The 19276-nt window shown below is 42.5% G+C and overlaps 1 pseudogene across 1 annotated transcript in view; it reads left to right on the top strand.

The window, feature by feature from the left end:
- Window positions 1-19276, top strand: part of LOC308501510 (pre-mRNA-splicing factor RBM22-like) — a 98724-nt pseudogene that overhangs the window by 870 nt on the left and 78578 nt on the right. The window lies entirely within an intron of this gene.

The following is a 19276-nucleotide window of genomic DNA, read 5'->3' as shown; positions in this document are numbered from 1 at the left end:
TGTTGGTTTATTGGCCTGGTGGAATGCAAGGTCCTTGGGTTCAAGAACTTGCTTCTGTCTCTGAGTCTCTAGTTCCTAACAGCATAAATAGCTGTGTGACTGTGCAAGTTACTTAACTTCTTGTAGCCTCAATTTCCCCATCTGGAATATGGGGATAATAACAGTACCTAAGGGTTAATGACTTAATACATGTAAAATCTCTCAGTACTGTTCCTGGTACCTAGTAAGTACTCAATGCATATTAATTATTGTAAATGTCATGTTTAATGATTGGATAAATGGATAAATAGGAATAAGCATGTTCCCTGCTATTAAGGAGTTTGGTCTAATGAGGGAAATACGTATAAACAGCTTGCATTGAAACAATGTCATAGTAAGGTAGAAGTCCATGAAAAGATGTAATAACAATGGGAAAGAAAGATTCATTTAAAATTTGATGATTAAAGTAGGGATGAAAAGTCAAGAAGCATGAAACTGGTGCGCGTGTGTGTGTGTGTGTGTGTGTGTGTGTGTGTGTGTAGTGAGGACAAGGGGAATAATAGGTAGAAAGTATCATAATACCAAGGATTTAGGCTACAGGAGCTGTGAATGAGAATTCTATAATTTACTCAGTTTCCTAGCTACTAAAGCAGAAAATTAGCCGATTTTACATTAAAAATCTTTAATCCTAGCAATAAGAGATCATCCAGGGATTTTTTTAACAAGGACACTATTGGCATCATGGGAGGGACAATTCTGTATCGAGTGAGACCGCCCCACAGGTTGCAGCACAGGGAGCTTCCTTAGCCTCTACTTGCTAAATGTCAGTGTGTCCCTAGTTACTGTGACAATCAAAAAATGCCTCCACGCTTCTAAAAATGCCCCTGAGGCAATGGAACTACTCCCCAGCTGAAAACTACTGAACTTAACCCATTTGGTTTCAAGGGAGAAGGGTATCGAGACTCAGAGAAAAGACCCGACTGTCCAGGATCTCACAGATCAATAGTGTCAAAGCCAGGCCTCAAAACTCATTTTTTTTTTTTTTTTTTACTCTAGTTGGTTTCTATCAATGTTCTATTTCCCAGTGTTTTCTTTTTAAAATTTTGTTGATTTTTATTATTCCAACCATATACTAAAGCAAACCCACCCTTTGCGTTTGAAGATTATGCTTTGCTTTTCCAGTCTGTAAACGATTGTCTTGTATGGGGAGTCACTGGGAAAGAAATGATCAATGATCTCATGGGCAGAAAGCAGAGGGCCTCGGTGCTCCTGGATGCTTAGTGAGATCAGAAGGCCCGATTTCCTACGCCGAGCCTGTGTCAACATCGTTTCCTGAGATTTGACAGGCCAGATAGGTTGACTCAATGATTCGGAGAATTCAGGTGGAAAAGCCCAAGCTCTTCCTCCTCTGGCTGCATGCGTCTGGTGAGTCTGATGGAAGCAAATGGAGGAGTAAGGAGTGTCTCAATCTGTGTGATGATTCTCATCGTCCAGTGTTGAGAAACTCCTTGATGATGCTCGCTAGGTAAAGACGGGCTGGCTGTGATCTGGTTCCCTTTGTCAGCCTGAAGGTCTGCCAGGACCTACAGACAGCTTGGAGGGAAGACATTTGGATGGACAGCTGGAACCTTTACCTGAGGTTTCCTCCCTCTGCAACTCAAGGCTGTGTGACCTTGATCGAGTGCAATTCTCCTCTAGGAGCTTCACCATGAGAGTACTGAACTCACATGGCTAGTTGGGGTAATCTCATCAGACACCAGGGAGAGGGGTCTTTGCCTTTTTGAGGTAGCATGCCATGGCAGAGAACACTAGTGCTCACCAGCAATCCAATTTCTTTTCTTTTTTCTGGATGCGTAGTTAAACTGCATCCCAGCCCCCTTGCACTACAGGGGCAAGTGGGTAGAAATGGTGTATTTTCCTTTGCAGTGGTAATCACCCTCTCTTTCCCTTTGTGTGTCAACGTTGGAGGTCACATGTTGGAGATGGCAGTGTCACTGGATGAGAGGAGTCTGGGCCCTGAATCACCATGAAGAAGGCTGCCCCGTGAATACTTGATTAGACTGGGGAGTTGGCAAGAAGTCTCAAATTTCCATGGCTTACCAATAAAGCTAGACTTTTTGTAAATACAGGTGATAAGCTGACCCTGACTAAGACAATTGCTAATACAACCCAGCAGACTATGAGAAGAACAACTGAATGAGCACTGCTCTTTTCCTCTTCCAGCTTCCCTTCCCTATCCATCTGCTTTCAAGAGATTCTGGGGAGCATTTGAGATCTTGCTCCCCAGCATGTGTCATCAGTTTGGTTCAAATAAACTCATAAAAAATTCGAGAGAGAGAAAGACAGAGACAGAGACAGAGACAGAGAGATTCTGAAGAGAATACTCAGAACTTATTGAGAATTTTCATTTTTGTGCCTTTTTATCCAATATAATTTGGTTCCAAAATCCATTTTCCTCCCACCGGAGCACCATTGCTATTTAAGAGGAGAACAAGCCTATGGTTGAACCCCATTTCTGGAACTTACTCTATGTGACCTTTGGAAGGTCATCTTACAACTGAGGAAACTGAAGCTCGGAGAAGGACAGTGGGACTAAGAGCCCATGTGACTTGATTGTTGTGACGGTTAAATGCAATCATGCGTGTGAAGCCCCCAGCACAGTGCCTGTTACACAGAAAGTACTCAGTCACTGTTAATGCCCACCGTTCTCCCTCTCCCTGAAGAGTGAAGAGCTTGTTTCCTGTCAAAGGAATCACTAAGCACAGGGGAATGGTACCGTATTTCTTTGAAAATAAGCCCCACTTAAGATTGTCAGCCAGACAGATGCATTTAGTACGTTATGACAATGTTCCAGAAGAAGATGACATGACTGTATTTGAATAAATATAGATCGTTGTGAAAAATATAAATATAGATTGTATGAAAAAATAAGACATTCCCTGAAAATATACCCTAATGTGTCTTTGGAGCAAAAATTAATATAAGACCCAGTCTTATTTTTGGGGAAACATGGTAGTTAAGGGGTTGGGGGAGAGGTATGAAGGCGTTTCCTGTTCTGCTCACTCCAATTGCAACCCCTTAAGAAAATTCATCTTTTCGAGGCATCCCAGACTGAAGAAGATCTTTTTTCTAGTCTTGGTTCTTTGGACATATAGCTGCTCTTCTTCTCTGGGTTTCCATTTCTCTTTAGAATGTCAGGGTTGGACTGAATGACCTCCAGGAGCCCTCCAGCTCTGCCAGTGTGGAATTCCAAGTTAATGTGAGAAGACTGAAAGACTGGAAGAGAGGCGTCAAAGATGGAGAATGGGCTGGAACAGAGGCTTAGCTGTATCATATAACGTGTCCCAGAGGACATAATTCATGCTCCAAGGTCATACAGCAAAGATTTACAGTCTTGGAGTCCATAAATAATCACTGGATCGTGGAGTCTTTTAAAGATCCAATGACACTAAATGCCTTAATAGGCAAGCCCAGTCTTCTTAGTAGTTCTAATGTTATTGTGAACTTTTTAAGAACTGGATTCAGGCTTGCTTTCTTTTTCTTCTCTTGTCTTTTCTGCTTCCTCTTCCTCCTCTTTCTCCTCTTCCTTTTCCTGTTCCTCCTCCTTTTCCTTCTCCTCTCTCCTCCCCTCTTTCTCTCCAAGCTCCTTTCCTCTCCCTCCTCCTCCAGTCCTGGTTTGCTACTGACAACTCCTTTCTCATTTTTCAAGAACTTTGTTTCTTTCACTTCTCTTTTTTTGATGCATGTATTTTATTATCTAGCTCCCAAACCAATTTATTTAACTTATGTATATTTTTTTCCTATCTCTTATTTAGCCTTAGCCACCTCTCCAGAAACTATGGGGAGAGAATCGGGTCACTTTTTGATTAAACAATCTTGGTGACTTAATAATAACACTGATAACAGAGTGACGGGTTGATAAATTCAAGAGAGATTGTCAGGCGCCATAATTTTAACTACTACTGCAGGCAGTTGAGGTTATTGCAGAAAGTGGTTATTCTGAGAAAAAACAAGTTGAAGACAAATAGGCTCTTTCCAACACTGTTTATAGTCTTTAGGATAATTATGAATTCCAAGTTTTCGGGGACAAAATCATTAACTCTGACATTCTAATCAACCTTGAAATTAACTCCAATCTGAAACTTCAGCCACTGAGCAGACATTTTTTGATGTGCAATCATGTGCTTTTTTCCTTTGTAGTAGAAAATTAGGAGCACAATTTGGAATCATATGGAGAGTGTTATCATAGCATTTGATTCCCAAGGTGGCCTTAATTACAATTACAGGGACACAATTACAGGGCAATAGAGAGATTTCACCTATATTAGGCCTACTTCCTTCCCGTCTCCTCAATATATGTAGGTCGAATATTTTGACTAGAAACCACAACACTCCAAATTCTTAGCACAGTGCCCAGAACAGGTTTTGTACTCAAAAAATCAAATGACTTTATTTTCTCAGCCATCCTGTAGCCTAAGTATCACTATCACCATTTAGAGATGAGATTGCAGTAGTTTTGAACTTCAAAGTGATTCCTGGTCTACCTGATTCCAAAACTTCTTCCCATGTTTGCACACAGAAATTCTTTCTACTGACTATTGCTTTAGTTAGCTAAACAGATGCCAACAGCTTTCTTGTGGAATACAACAATTTTAAGGGGATAAAACTCTGAATAAAGGAAATGCAATCATGTAAGTTTCCATTTTCCATCAAGAAAGCATTTCATGGTTTCATTCATTCATTCCCAGTGAACTGTCATCCTCATTCTTGCATTAGCATCGCAATTTTAGCTTTTTTTTATTTTTGACTTTATTTTAGTTTTCACTTTCTGAATCTTCCACTGTGACTATAAACTCCTCGAGGAAAGAGATCATTTCTGCTTTGTTTGCTCTTCTCTATACCGTGAGGAACCCAATGTCTGCTCTCTGTTAGGTGCTCACAGACCTACTATTTGATTACACTTTAGCTGATATCTAACTGGTGATGTCCATGCATAAGACCTCAGACTATTGAACTTTCAACGTTCTTGTCTGGCCAATACAGAGGGTGCCAAAAAAATGTACATACATTTTAAGAGATGTTAGCTGTGTAGCAGTAGTTCGCCATGATCAGAAGTGTCTGGACAGCGATGGTAACTACTTTGAGCACCTCTTGTAATTGCAGACGTCAAACGGGACTATATATGTATTGAGTATTATAATTTTGATACAGTTTTTTCCTTTATTAAAATGTGTGTATATTGTTTTGGCACCCTCTGTCTTACCTTCTCCAAAATGTTCCCAAGAGAACTACAAATGATAACAGAATGAGGAGCAAAGAATTTTACATTCTAGGTATTCTGTTCTCTGATGTAGGACCTCTTGTGTTAGGAGTCCTTCACTGACCTGCTCAGGTGACCTCAGCTGAGTGACCTGTAAATTCACTCTCGTACTCCTTATTATACCTGTGTTTTGTCTTTATTTGTTCAACAACTTCCCCAGGAGCCATTAAACCATGGATTATAATGCCTTATTTGTTCAGTGTTTGATCCTGAAATCCTAATAAGTACCTGGTGTAGATGTCCCATTTATTGATTTATAAGTAGTATAAGAGAGTTAGATGTCTAAAACATTACTGTCCAGTTCACTCATTCATTGTTTAGTCATTAAATGATTATTTATTTGAAGACCTGCTCTCTGTCAGGACATGTGGTTTTCTGTCCAATATTTCATGAGTTCTCTCAACATCCCTACAAAGTAGAGAGAGTAACTGTCCAATAGGAGAATGTTCTGCTTTAGTGCTATGTTTAGTGCATTGTTATTCTGGGACGGACACAGTGCTAAGGTATAAATACCATGGATCACTATGATGCCACCTTGCTTTTTAGGAGCTCATTGTCTTGAGGTATAAACAGCACATTGTGCCCTAAGTAGTCATTTACTTGTTTACTGCTTGAGAGTGTAGTCCAAAGTCCTATGGAGGAATGGAAGTGGGGGCACCTAATAACTAATCTGCAAAGCCTTCTTTGAGAAATCTGGATGTAGTTAAAGAAGAGTCTTACAGAAAAAGTGGGAGAGTTCTGGGTGGAGAAGAAAAGGAATGGCATGTGAGGAAGCCCAGATGCCCTAAGAGCATGTAGGGTGTATCTGTAGAAATTGCTAGTAGCTTAGTTGGGTGAAAAGGTAGCATGAAATGCTGAGGCAATGACCTGGACAGGCAGGTATCAGATCATGACGGTTCTTGAGAAACCTCCTAAGGAGCTGAGACTTTTCCTTGTGATCTACAGTGGAGTTCTAAGCTGAGACTTGTCCATAACTGCCCGTCTGTCTCCTCCATTCTCCCAGCGTCTCTTACCTAGTCCCACTGCTGGCCCCAGTGTGGAAAACGTGTTAATTAATGATGAAAACCATTCTGCTCTCCAGGACCATAAAGGCTTCCTGGGACCTCTGTGCAGAAAGAAGTCCTGACTGTTGCTGTCAACAGTTCCTGTGACTCCCTTAGTAACAGGATTCCTTGTCCCCAGGAGTTTCTCCATCTCCTGGGTGTGCCTGCCTCAGCGTCACTCAGAATCACATCACTGTGGCCTGGATCTCCAATGTGTGTAGATCCTTCCAGGCCTGGAACACGTCAGAGACACAGGGAATTAGATGTGTCAGGCAGAGACGAGCAGGGCACTGAGGGCTGGGACATTTTCCAGGTAGCTTTTTGGCTCCTAGCCATATTGTGGAAAAAACATTTTTTTGTAGAGGAGTGAGGTGCTCTCAGCCCATTCTCACTTTTTTTTTTTTTTTTTTTTTTTTTGCACAGGTCATTTTTATATTTTTTTTAAAAAAATTATCTCTGTTTATGACTTTGAAAATATGTTATACGCCAATTTGTTTTTTATCTGTAATACCAATGAAATATACTAATTTTGTTCAAATTCTCTTCTGACTAGATTTTTGAAGCATTCAGCAATAGGTCACATCTGTGTGAAGAAAAGAAAGGGGAAGAAGATTCAGATAGATGTTGGGGACAAATATTGAGGGGAACATGAGAACTCAAATGTGATTTATTTGGATAGGTATTTCAATCCTCCATGTCACGGATATTTAATTTGGTAAATCTCCTTAGCAAAAAACTTCAGGAGTTAGGAAAAATTCTTCTCCCTTCCCACCCCTAGCCATTCTCCACTCCCATCTAATTGGTGACTATGTTAGTTATTCTTCATGTATGCACCCCACCCCCAGACCTTTATTTTACCCTTTAACTCAGGAAGGCTGTGAGCTCTAGATGACATGACCCAAGCTTTCCTGACCCTGGCTTCCAGTTGGGTTTGGCCAATGAGAGGCAGTGGCATGAGATTAGAATGGAATGGGGGAGAGGCTGCGTGTGTTATTCCCTATGCCTCTTCCCCCAGCCTGGCCGTGGTCTGTAGAAACTACATTCCTGACTATGGCTACAGCTCCTGTTGAGTCAGCCATATTCCTTGGCTCCTCATATCTCTGGGCTTTTGTGGTATCATTTCTTTCCCTTGTCCCCGTAGGCCTACAGGTGGCAATGCCTTCCTTCTCTTGAGTGTGCTGGTTCCCTTAACACTGCCCAAATCTCCCAAGAAAGCCTTTTACTAATTTCTTTTGGGTTAAATTCTCTACGTGTGCCTCTTGCGTCCTGCCAGAGCTAGAGGGACAAAGTGGCTAAGGCTATTAATTTTATTTGTCCAGGACCGTTCTCTCCTTTCCTTCCACTGATGATTCTCCTCATTTCTGGGTTGGATTTAGGTGATAACCTCCTTCCTCCCTGCCTCCAGTCTGGCCAGCACCCTCTCATCCTCATGGTACAGTCAGGGAGTTTCCTAAAGTGTATATTTGAGCATGTTAACTTTCCAAGCTATAACCCTTTCATGGCTCTTCACTTCTCTTCAGCTCAAAGCCAAACCTCTCTGCCTGCCTACAAAGCCCTCCATGGTGTGGCCTCGACCAGCCTCTGCTTCCCCGTGCCACTCCCTGTCATAGCTCTATGTTCTAGCTATGAGGAACCTCTAGCTTCATTCCATGCCCATCTAGCATGCTCCTGCTCTTTCAAGAAAATAGCTGTACAAGTAATATTTGTTGGGCATTTACTATGTATGCATTAGGTACCAAGCTTAGAGTTGTTTCTAATGGATAATTCAATTTAATTCTCACGGCAACCCTATACAGCATATAATATCATTGCTTCCATTTTACAGATGGGGAATCGGGGGACAGATCTGTGAGGAGACTTGCCTTGCTCCTCAGCTGGGAAGTGGTGGAGACAGGTTTCGAATCCACGCAGCCCAGCTCTAGGGCACACTGCAGTCAAGGAGCGCTCGAGCTCCAACTCTTCTTGTAGATTCCAGCTTACATATCATCTCCATTGAGAAGTTTCTCCTGACGCCCTCCAGCTGAAGAAAACTTTCCCTCCTCTGGGTTTCTACAACATTTTGTTCCTCAACTCAATCCAATATGTTGTAGTTATTGGTTTCCATGCCTGTGGATAGTACCCCCAAGAACTGTGAGAAGGCTCCTTAAAGGAAGGCCATCTGCTTCCTGTCAGTGGCAGGCACTTGTGTTAGGTGCTGGGCACACTCTACACATTTAATAATTGGGAAATGAGTGGGTGAATGAATACAGTTGGAAGTATGGCCATTTAGCTGAAGCCCATGTCTGTATTTCTCAGGAAAAAGAAGGTCAGTTCCAAAGATCTCAGAGATTTTGTTCAAATGCTGAAATTCATTGAAATGTATTGAGAACCTATCATGTTTGAGGCATGGGTTTAGGCATGGGGAAGAGCCATGAACAAGATGGACATCTCTCCTTCACAGAGTTTACATTGGAGTTACTAATTAATACATTAACAAACACTGAATTCATAAGTGAATGAAGGAATGGAAGGAATGCAAATGATATTCTGTAAGAGCTGAGATGATATTCTGTAAGAGCTGTAAAGAACAATAAAGCAGTGTAACAGAGAGAGAATAATGGAAGAGGGGAGGCTCTGATAGAGGTGACATTTGAGCAGAGACTTACAGGAGGCAGGAGAGGAAGTTCTGTGAAGTTTGGGGGAATGCAGCTCAGGCAGGGAAAAGAGCAAATGTAAAGGTCTTGAGCAGGAACAAGCTTGCATGTCTGACCCTGAGCAGACCTGCAGTGTGGCCAGCGCACCCAAGCTGAGAGGAACCAGTTGGAGGGGTCAGATGCCTGAGAGCCTTCAGAGGTGGTGAGAAGATTTAAATTTATTCTAAATGTGAGGGAAAGACATTGACATTTTTGATCAGGACAAAGACATGATCTGATCTGCAGAGCAAAAAGTGCCTTTCTGGATGCTTTGTGGAAAGCACAGTATTTCAACTCTTAGAGTCTCTTGACTACCTGCTATGCTGAAGGTACCTACTCATAACCAACTCGTTAACAGTAGCAAAAATAATGACAAAAAAGTGACCATATCTGAGGCAATTAGTCACTAATAATTTCAGATGTGTGTTTTTTTTAGGATATACTAATAGGATATAGTAATTTTCTAGTTATTGAACATGTGCTATGGGTACAGCACTTGAGTAAGGTTCTTTATATATATTTAACTTGTAGAACTGTTATGAGAAGTAACTAAAAGAATGTTTCTTTTTTTCCCCACCTGGAAAAGGAACACAATGAGACCTGACGTGGTTGAATGATCTTCCTAAGGTTTTACAGCTGACAAGTGGAACCAAGATTCAAACTTCAGTCTGTCCGCCCACCCGCCTGTGTTCTTTCTTCTCTGTGCTATCACTTCCCAGGGTGGGAACACCAGTCTCTGAATCTGCCATTTTCTTTACCATCAGGTCAGGGCATCAGAGCAGAGGGACTGCTAACGTTTATGGGAAGAAAAGACTTAGTCTGCTTAATTCTCTCAACAAAGCTATGAGAGGGACCCCGATATAATGGTCTCTGTGAGCATTCGCAAATCTGGATGCCAAAGCTTAGAGAGGTGAAGTGGCCTGCATGAATCCCAGAGGCAGGGGTGGAACCCGCGTCTGTCTGACTCCAGAGCCCATGCTGTCTGCTCTATACCACTGTTGTCCAATAGACTGTTCTGCAATGATGGAAACGAGCAGAACAGTAAGTACTAGTCCCCTGTGGTTATTGAGCATTTGAAATGTGGCCAGTGCAACAAAGAAACTGAAGTTTTAATTTTATATCATCTTAATTAACTTAAATTTAAATAATCTCATGTGGCGACGAGCTACCATAGTTGAAAGCTTAACTTATACTATTCAAATGAACTAAAACAAGGGCTCAATTACGTACTTCCCCATCTCTCTCTGTCTTCCTCCCATCCCTCTTCTTTTGCTAACTTTTATTACCGACTAAGGACCAACCATGTAGAAGGCAGTGAGTAGACGTAGGGTGAGTGGAGCAAGGATGAGCTGACCCCATGGCTGCTCTGGCTGCTGTTCAAGGTAGGGAGATTAGACATATGCGTAAATAATGAAAATACAAAGTTGAAGGCTGAATGTTCTAAGTGCTCAATGAGAGGAGCAGATAAGAGGTGAGGAGATAAGAAGGGTCACGCTGTCTCTCTACAGGGCCGATGGGGGAGTGTGAAATAACTGACGTGAATGTGTGTTAACAGTAATAGGCTTTGTCAACTGTCAAGCATTCTGTAGAAGCAAGCCATTAAAAACAATGTTGTCATAACCTTGGGAGTTGATAATATTCCAAGGACCTGCCTCTGTGATCTCATTTGATCGTCACAAGGCCACTCTGAGGTGTTCAGGATCCCATTCCCTTTCTGAGATGTGGAAAGGGGTGCTCAGAAAGGGTAAGCACCTGCTTAAGGGGACAGAGCCTGGGGTGCAGCCCCATGTTTCCTGACTTTGAAATCGGGAATCTTTGCAATCCCCTCACCACCCTTAGAAGATGTGGGGAGTCATTATTACCCATCCACCCTGGTTACTGGCACAGGCAGTGTCCTAAGGAACTAATTCCTGAGGCCATTCAGCTGAAGCTAGCTGGGATATGTTACAGGCAGTGTCCTAAGGAACTAATTCCTTAGGCCATTCAGCTGAAGCTAGCTGGGATATGTTACAGCTACACCCCTGACCCAGGGCAGGCCTTCTGTACACAGCAAGGCCTTTGTCATAACAGACGATGTGCCAGAGAGTGAGATCAGTGGTGAGGCCATCCTGATATGGCCACAAACAGACCCAGATTCCACAGCCCTGCAGGTTGTCCAAATGAGCAGGCTTCTGAGGGTCCCATCAGTGTTCCTGGCATTATTACAAAAGGATCTCAGCCCAGGAGAGTCCTAAGAAGTTGGTGATCTGAAAGGCACATGGGTGCTTTCCAGTCTTTTACCCAGCTCCCTCTTTATGCAGATGGGGGGATCAAGGTCCAGACAAGGGGAGAGAATTTGTACAGCCAAGAGCCAGTTAACTCCCACTTCTGTGGTGTTAACTCTCATTTCTTGACTCCCAAGCCATGTCTCCCATCAAACCACTTTAGGTCTTTCTTCAAGGTTTCTTTTGAAAATTTAATACAAAAGAACACCACTTGTAAATGATTGCGTAACTGCATTTGTTGATGTCTTTACAAGATGGCTGCCTGATGTCTGTCCACAGACTCAAGAGTGTCAGAGAATGAGGAGGGCCCCTGGGGCTCATCCACTGGATCTGCTATCTTACAGATAGGGAGACGGAAATCCAGCTGGTTTAGTGACTTGCTCAGGTCACGTAGCAAGCTAGTGTCGTAGCTGAGAGGTCTGTGTCAGTTTCCGGTGCTGGGAGTGCACAACTTAAAAAGCTTCAGGGGAGGGCACAGCCCATTGGCACAAGGTCTCTGCCCTGATGGTTCAGTTCTGATGGGGAGTCTGGCAGGTAGCCAAAATCCCTCCCTCCTTAGAACTTGGAGTTCATATCAAAGGTTCTGATATAAACACAGCTCAGCTCCTCCCTACTCTAAGTTCAGTTTTTCTTCTGCTTCCTTCAGGAAAAAATTGCTAACTTTCCCAAAGTGCACCAACTCCTCTTTTCAGTCACTTCTTTACATTTTTATTGTCTGTCCCACTCACTCCACGTGGACCTTCTACTGGATACACAACTCCAAGGAAAGGGAATTAGCATGTTTTGAACACCTGTTTCAGGCCAGGATTTGCATGATTTATCTCATTTAAGCCTCTTAACAACCCACGAAAAAGATGTTATTATCCCTTTCTCGGAGGGCAAGGTGCTAAATCTCAGAGAGAAGAGGAAGCTTGCCCAAGACCACGTTGTACATACCCCATTAATTTAGTCAGTAAAATTTTATCACACACCTGCCCTGTACCAGGCCCTGCTCTAGGTGGAGTGAAGCCCTGTATTTATCTCATGGAAAGCTTATGCACTAATTGGAAGGGCAGAAAATAGACAAGTAGACAAATTTACTTAAAGCTCCATTAAACAGGATTGCTTATTGTTTCTGAAAACATTCCATAATTTCCCTGCTTCTTCCTCCTTCAGGAAATCTCTCTTTCTAATGTTAAGTGTTCCAAGACCACACATAGTTCGGGCTCATCTCCACCAGGAAGCCTCCTCTGGGCCCTCAAACTGGATTATAAGAACGAATATTTATTGAGCACTTGCATTGTATGAAATAGTGTTCTAAGCTCATTACATGGTTTCTCTCTTCTTCTCCTCACAACTCACAATGCAGCTCAATGAGGTCAGTATTACTATTATCCAATTTTACAGATAAGGAGACTGAAGCTGAAGAAAGACTAACCTTGTCCTTTATGGCCCCTTATCAGCTGTGTCTAAAAAGTGGTAGAGCTAGAATTAGAACCTGGGCAGGCTATCTTCAGAGACCATGCACTTAAATATTACTCTATCCTGAATCACAGAACTCCTTCCACTTCTAAGCCATGTTGAAAGATACTGTATGAGGCAGCCTGGTGAGGAGGGAGATCAGAAAATGGTAGATAGTGATCCAGGTCTGAGCTCAACCGGAAACAATTATGTGACCTCTCTGGACTTATTAGGTTCACGGCGTAGTGGGAGATTCATACATTCATTATACTGGATCATCTGTACATAAAGATCTTCTGGCAGAACCCCTGAGCCTCATAGGTGATTCAATATATGGTTACAGAAGAGAATCTGGATAGAGTACATATGAGAGTCCTTTTCTCCCTGGCCAATCTTTGACTTTCCAACAAATTGGGTTCCCTTGGGAGTCTCTATCACTGCAACATGTTACCTTAGGAAAAGAATGTAGTTTTGTCCTCGTTCATGATCTGAGTCTTCTACATATAAACTTCACGTTAGCTAGACCAAGTTTCATTCACTACTGTAAACACAGTAGCTTATGCAGCATGTTACTTGCACAAGATGTGTGATAATTGTTTAATGGATGAAAGGATTCTAAATGAAAAAGCCTTTTAAATTTGAAGACCTGCCTTCCCAGCCACGTGGTCACAGCTGATTGGCCTAATCTGGGTCACATGTTTAACGTGGCTCAATCAATTTTTCTCTCCAAGGAATTTGGAATTGGGACTTAGAGATGGAGTCACTTGGCCATGGGAGACAAGTCAAAGGGTTCTGTGAATTTTGGGGCTCTTTCAATTACTATGGCTGTGAAACAAATTGTGTTATTGGTGTATGATGACCATTTATTATGCTCCTGGATTCTGAAGGTCTGAAATTCAGACAGGGCACAGTGGGAACAACTTGTGTCTATTCCACCATGTCTGAGGTCTGTCTTAGTTAGAAGATTCAAAGGTGAGGGACTGGAATTATCTCAAGCTTCATTCATTCACATGTCTGGTCATGGATCCTGGTGTTAGCTGGAGTCCTCAGTTCCTTTCCATATCATCTCGCCACAGGGGCTTGTACGGGCTCCCTGACAGCATGGTGATTGGGCTCCAAGAGTGAGTATCCCCAGAGAAAGAGAGGACCAAGTAGAAGCCATATTGCTTTTTATGACTAAGCCTCAGATGTCATGCAATGCCATTCATCCTATTCATCAAGGCAGTCACAAAATCCAGCCCAACTTCAATGGGAGGAGAAATAGATTCTGCCTCTTGATGGGGAGTGGCCAGTTTCTGAAAGAACATGTAGGATTGAAAATGTTGCAGTAGTCAATTTGCAAATGCAGTCTGCCACAGATGCTGAGGCAGCCATGATTGGTTATGTTCAAAAGGAAAAGTCACAGATGGATTACAGGAAAGGGGCTGCTGAATGGAGCAGACAAACCAAGGAATGCAGAAAGAAAATACTGTTTGGCCTGAGAAAGTCAGGGTATTACAGATTGGGTTCTTCAAAGGAGAGTTTGGGGTGCAAGGTGTTTATTAGGGATCAACACCTACGAAAGGAAATGAAAGAAGCTATACTAGGCCAAGGGAGAAGTTAAAGTGTGATAGAGGTCTGACAAAGCTTCAGGCAACACAATGGGTGTTCTGGAGCAAATTTTTCCCATCTAATTTGTCCCTTACCAGGTTGAAATGACTGGGTCTTGGTACTCTGCCTTGCTTAATCATGAAAGGTGGACTACTCCAGCAAGGTCATGACCTTGGATGAGGCTGGACTCTATAGCTAAGGCATACCCTGAAGGAGCTGATAGCTGGAAACTATCTGCTTACACTCTCTTCAGCTGGGCAATAAGTATTTCCCGCAAAGGGGATCTGTGTGCTGCATCTCTGTGTCTACCACAAGGGGGAGGACTTTTCAGTGCTCATATTCTGGTTGTTTGTTGTACAAATGGGGTCTATAAAATATTCTTCTGTATTTACAATACACCACTCTCCATTAAGCTGAATGGATTTCCATGTCTTACAACCCAATATACCAGCCTAACATTCTGGGTCTCAGTTTCTCTACCTATAAAGCAAGGGGGTTCAATGGTCCTTCCCGTTCTGAAAGCTGGTGATTCTTAGCCACACAGCCAACTCTGCAGAAAGTGTAACACAGCTCACTTGTTGAGAGCTTCTTATCAGATACAGACGCAGACAGACACAGTCTGGCTTAGCTGTTCATGTGATTTATTGACCCCGTTCAGAAGAAAGCACCAGGTGATATCTGAGCTGCGGCAGTAGCCAGCTGGCTCCCAACACATTCTAGGTATAAAAATAATTCATTAGGGGCACTAAGCTTTACAAATTCTGACTTCAGGCTCTACGAACCTTAAGATGGCCTGGAAAATGTTGGCAAACTCAGTTCCTTCCTCTGAGCCCCTAGTTTCTCACTTTGCAAGGTACAGTGGTGCTAATGGAAACAGATTGCTAAGGGCATTAAAGATGTGGACACTGGGTTCCCACAACCAGATTCTTGGCCATAACCTTTTTCCAAAGAGCAGGAAATAATACACGTGGACAATACCCATTAGTGGAGTTGCACAACTCTAATTTCATTTCTGTGTCCATCATGTACTAATCATACAACCTTAGTTTCTTTCAGTGTTTCCTCACCTTAAAAGTGTATCTGAAACCTATCTCACAGCCTTATTTTGAGCACTGAAAAAAATAAAGTGTTATAAAGTATTTGGCCCAGTTCTAGGTACATTCTTAATGGATATTATTAGTGTCCAAGAGGAACATTAACTTTCAATTACTAAGCCTCTACTCTGTTCCAGGAACCATGAGAAGTGCTACCGTGTTTCCCCGAAAATAAGACTGGATCTCATATTAATTTTTGTTCCAAAAGACGCATTCGGGCTTATATTCAGGGAATGTCATCCTGAAAAATCATGCTAGGGCTTATTTTATGGTTAGGTCTTATTTTCAGGGAAACAAGGTAGGAAAACAAAGATATCAAAACATGCTTCTGCCCGCCAGGAATCTCAGTATAGTAGGAAAAACAAAATATCGATCTAATACAAACCATCACATCACAGTGAAGCGATCTTGGATAAATCATTTCACTTTTGTGGGTCTGTTTCCTATAAAATAAGAGATGATTCTACTTTATTCATAGCATTATGTTGATGAATACATGAGGTAATGTGTGATAAGATGCTTGGCATATGGCTACCATTTCTTGAGTATCTCTTGTTACACTATGAACTCTGGTCTATTGGCTTATTGGCTTTCAGTTTTACACTCTGGTCTATAGGCTTTCAGTTTTCCAGGAGCTACTCAGCAAAGGAGACTCCGAAACACCCTGAAACTTCAGGGAATTTTCCCATCCTCTTTGGCCATTTGGTCTGCTTCATACTTTATGGGACATGTTATGGCAGAAGCTTGAAATAATAGTGGACCAGGAGCCAGGGAACACCTGGCTCAAGCTCGAGCTTTGCCACTTTGAAGTTCAAAAAAAAAAAAAAAAATGGGAGTGCCACACAGTTATAGTGTCCTCATGTATTCAGGGAGCTATGAGATTTGGAGTCAGGCAGCCGAGGCTTACAGTACTGACTCTGTTTTCACTGTGTAAAATCTGACAGATAAGCCTCTGCTGGAGACCTCAGTATTCTCATTTGTGCAATGGCTCTAGGCTATACCTCCTTCCCAGGGTGTTCTAGTATTCAAGGAAGTAGTGTTTGTGACATATTTAGTGTAGTGGCTGGCTCAGAGCAAGTGATGAATAAATGTTCCCTATTAGAACATCTTTATAACTGAAAACAAATTTAGAAGAAATGTAATGAAAATGGAGCTATGAAATGAAGAAACTAGTGCTTCGGGAGTCAATTAATTTATTGCGAAGCTTTGTATTTGTGATGTCAGTGCCTGATACATAGGAAGTGCTCAATATGTATTTTTCCTATCTCCCAGCCAGATAATTGTGTTCAATTTCAGTTTTCAATCCAGGTATCGCTTTTGAAGATCATTCTTTTTTTTTTTCTTTGACATTTTTCACGGCTTTTTTTTTTCTCCGAAAGACCCTGAATCCCCTCCATGGGGATGGAGATAATTTTTCCTGACTAGGAAACTTCAGGCAAGGTGTCCCTTGGGGAAAGTTACAAGGGAAGTGAGAATCAGAATTGTGCTTGTTTGCAGAAATGGTTGATGGTGTTGAGTCAGGCCTGGGGTCCCAGGGCCCACTCTCACTTGGCCCCATCACTCTAGGCTTCTTGTGGTTTTGTGATTGCCTTGGGTGATTATCAGAGAAGCAATAGTGAGTCCCTTACACTGACACACACAGGCATACGTGCACATGTGCAAGTTCCTAATGACTCACATCCTCTCCTAATGGCAACTGATTACTGTGAAAAGCTGGATGGTTCCAGGGAGGGACCTCCAATCAAGTGCATCTCTCAGTTCCCAAACTGACCATATGGATGCAGTGACTCATTGCTTGAAATGAGAGAGAGAACACCACGGTCAGCTTGGCTACCACAGACAATCTTGGAAGCTATGGAACCTGAAGACAAATGACATTTCTGGGCTTTTGAGAGAGCTATGAAACCCTCTAAATTTAGATGGGGCTCTCTTCTGGGATCAGCCATCTCAGCGAAATGTCATTTTGTTATGAAAACCTGAATTGAAATCATAATAGCCCATCTTGCTGAGCACTCACGTGCTCCTGGCCCACAGACATCATCTGGCAGAGACCTCAAGTTCAGTTGCAGAATTATTTCCCAGCCCAGGCTCCTTCCAGTCCACAGATAAGGGTTGAATCATCCCAACTGTCTTTAAAAAGCACTTATGACTTCCAAGTGCCTCGTAGGTCCTCTGTGGGCATTCTCTACATTTTCTATTAACCCCCTCCACTCTTCCATAGGATACACCTGATAGTCCTCTCTTCTCAGAGTTGACAAATATTTTTTTTTGTTTCAATGACTCATTCAAGACCTCACAGTGGCAGAACCAGAAACTGAACCCTGGTCTGTCTGATTCCAGAATCTATGCTCTTCCTGCTCCACCACACAGGCCAGAGCGGTGGTCCTCCGGCTTCCCCCCAGTTTCTGCACTCCTGTGTGTCAGATGCAGTCAAGTCCTCTACTAGCCGTGGTGTCTTGTAACACAGCCCAGTTCCTGACACACCGTGGATGCCCAAACACAACTTACTGAAACGAAAGGAAAATGTGGTGAAGGGTGTGTGACATTGGGCAGGACTCAGGTTTTTTTACTCATAAAATGAGGAGTTTGGTTAGATAATCTCTTGGCTTTGCTCCTACTTGAATGGTTTAGAGCAGTGGTTCTCAACACAGGCTACACTTTTGAAACCCCTGGGGAGCTTTTCAAAAACACCAGTGCCCAGGCTTCTTTCTAGCGCTTATGGTTTAATTGGTCTGGAGAGGGGCCCAGATATAAGTATTTTCTAAAAGCTTCCTAGTGACTCTAACGGGCAGGCAGGATTGAGAATACTAGTCTAGTTCCCTGACCCTTCCACTCTTGTACCTTATGGGTAAAAATCATTGACTCGTTGCACAAGCCAGAAGCTTTGTTTCCTCTACTTTACCACTGTCACATCCAATCTTACAAGTCCTTCTACGTCCAACATCTCCTCCAGTCTTCCCTGTTCTTTCTCTCTTGATCTCCCCTAACTAGGAAGTCGCCATTACCCTTCTCCTGCACTATTGCAGCAGCTACTATGGTGGGCTCCGGTGGTGGTTCAGTCTTCGTCTGTGTTCCTCTCCTTCTCCTTATGTGAAACTCGATGTTATGCAAGCATTCATCTCTCTCCCACTTGGAAAGCTGCTGCCACCCTTCCCAGTTCAGGTCTGAGTCCTAATAGAGCCAATCTGGACATGGCACACCCCGGACAGTATGCTATATGTTTTATATATAGTGTCTGGAATATGAGACATGTAATAAATATGGGATGACTTAGGAAGGAATGAATGATCTCATTATCTGACTGGAATCAAGTCAGTCTGGGTTCCAATGTACTCTAGAACAGGGTTGGAAACCTTTTTCTGTACAGGGAGCATTTGTTTATATTTGAGGTTTTTTTGGATCACATTGTCTCTGTTGCAATTGTTCAGTTATGTGGTTATAGAGCAAAAGAAGTCAGAGAAAATATACAAATGAATGAGCGGAGCTGTGTTTCAATAAAACTTTATTTATAAAAATAAGCAGTGGGCCTAATTTGGCCCACAGGTTATATTCTGATGACCTGGGATGTAGGGGGAAAAAAGGTTGGACAAGAAATGACAAAAATTTGACCTGCTTGCAGAAACTCTGGCTCCCATGACAGATGTCACAAATCAGTCAAGCCCCTCTTTCATGCTAAACCTGCATTTGATCTTACATACCTCAACCCAGCACTATCAATCAGCTCAAGTTTGTGCACTGAATGCAACCTATTTGACATCCCTGACTAGATTACACTCTTAGTTCCTTACAAAACCCTACGGTTGGGAGCTCACAGACCTGGGTTTTAGACTGGAGTTTTCCACTTGTGTTTCACGTGACATTATCCCAGATGCTT

The sequence above is a fragment of the Rhinolophus hipposideros genome, assembly GCF_964194185.1.
Source record: "Rhinolophus hipposideros genome assembly, chromosome: 8".
Taxonomy (NCBI): domain Eukaryota; kingdom Metazoa; phylum Chordata; class Mammalia; order Chiroptera; family Rhinolophidae; genus Rhinolophus; species Rhinolophus hipposideros.
The sequence above is the reverse complement of the archived record's forward strand: the minus strand, read 5'-3'. Positions and strand labels throughout refer to the sequence as shown.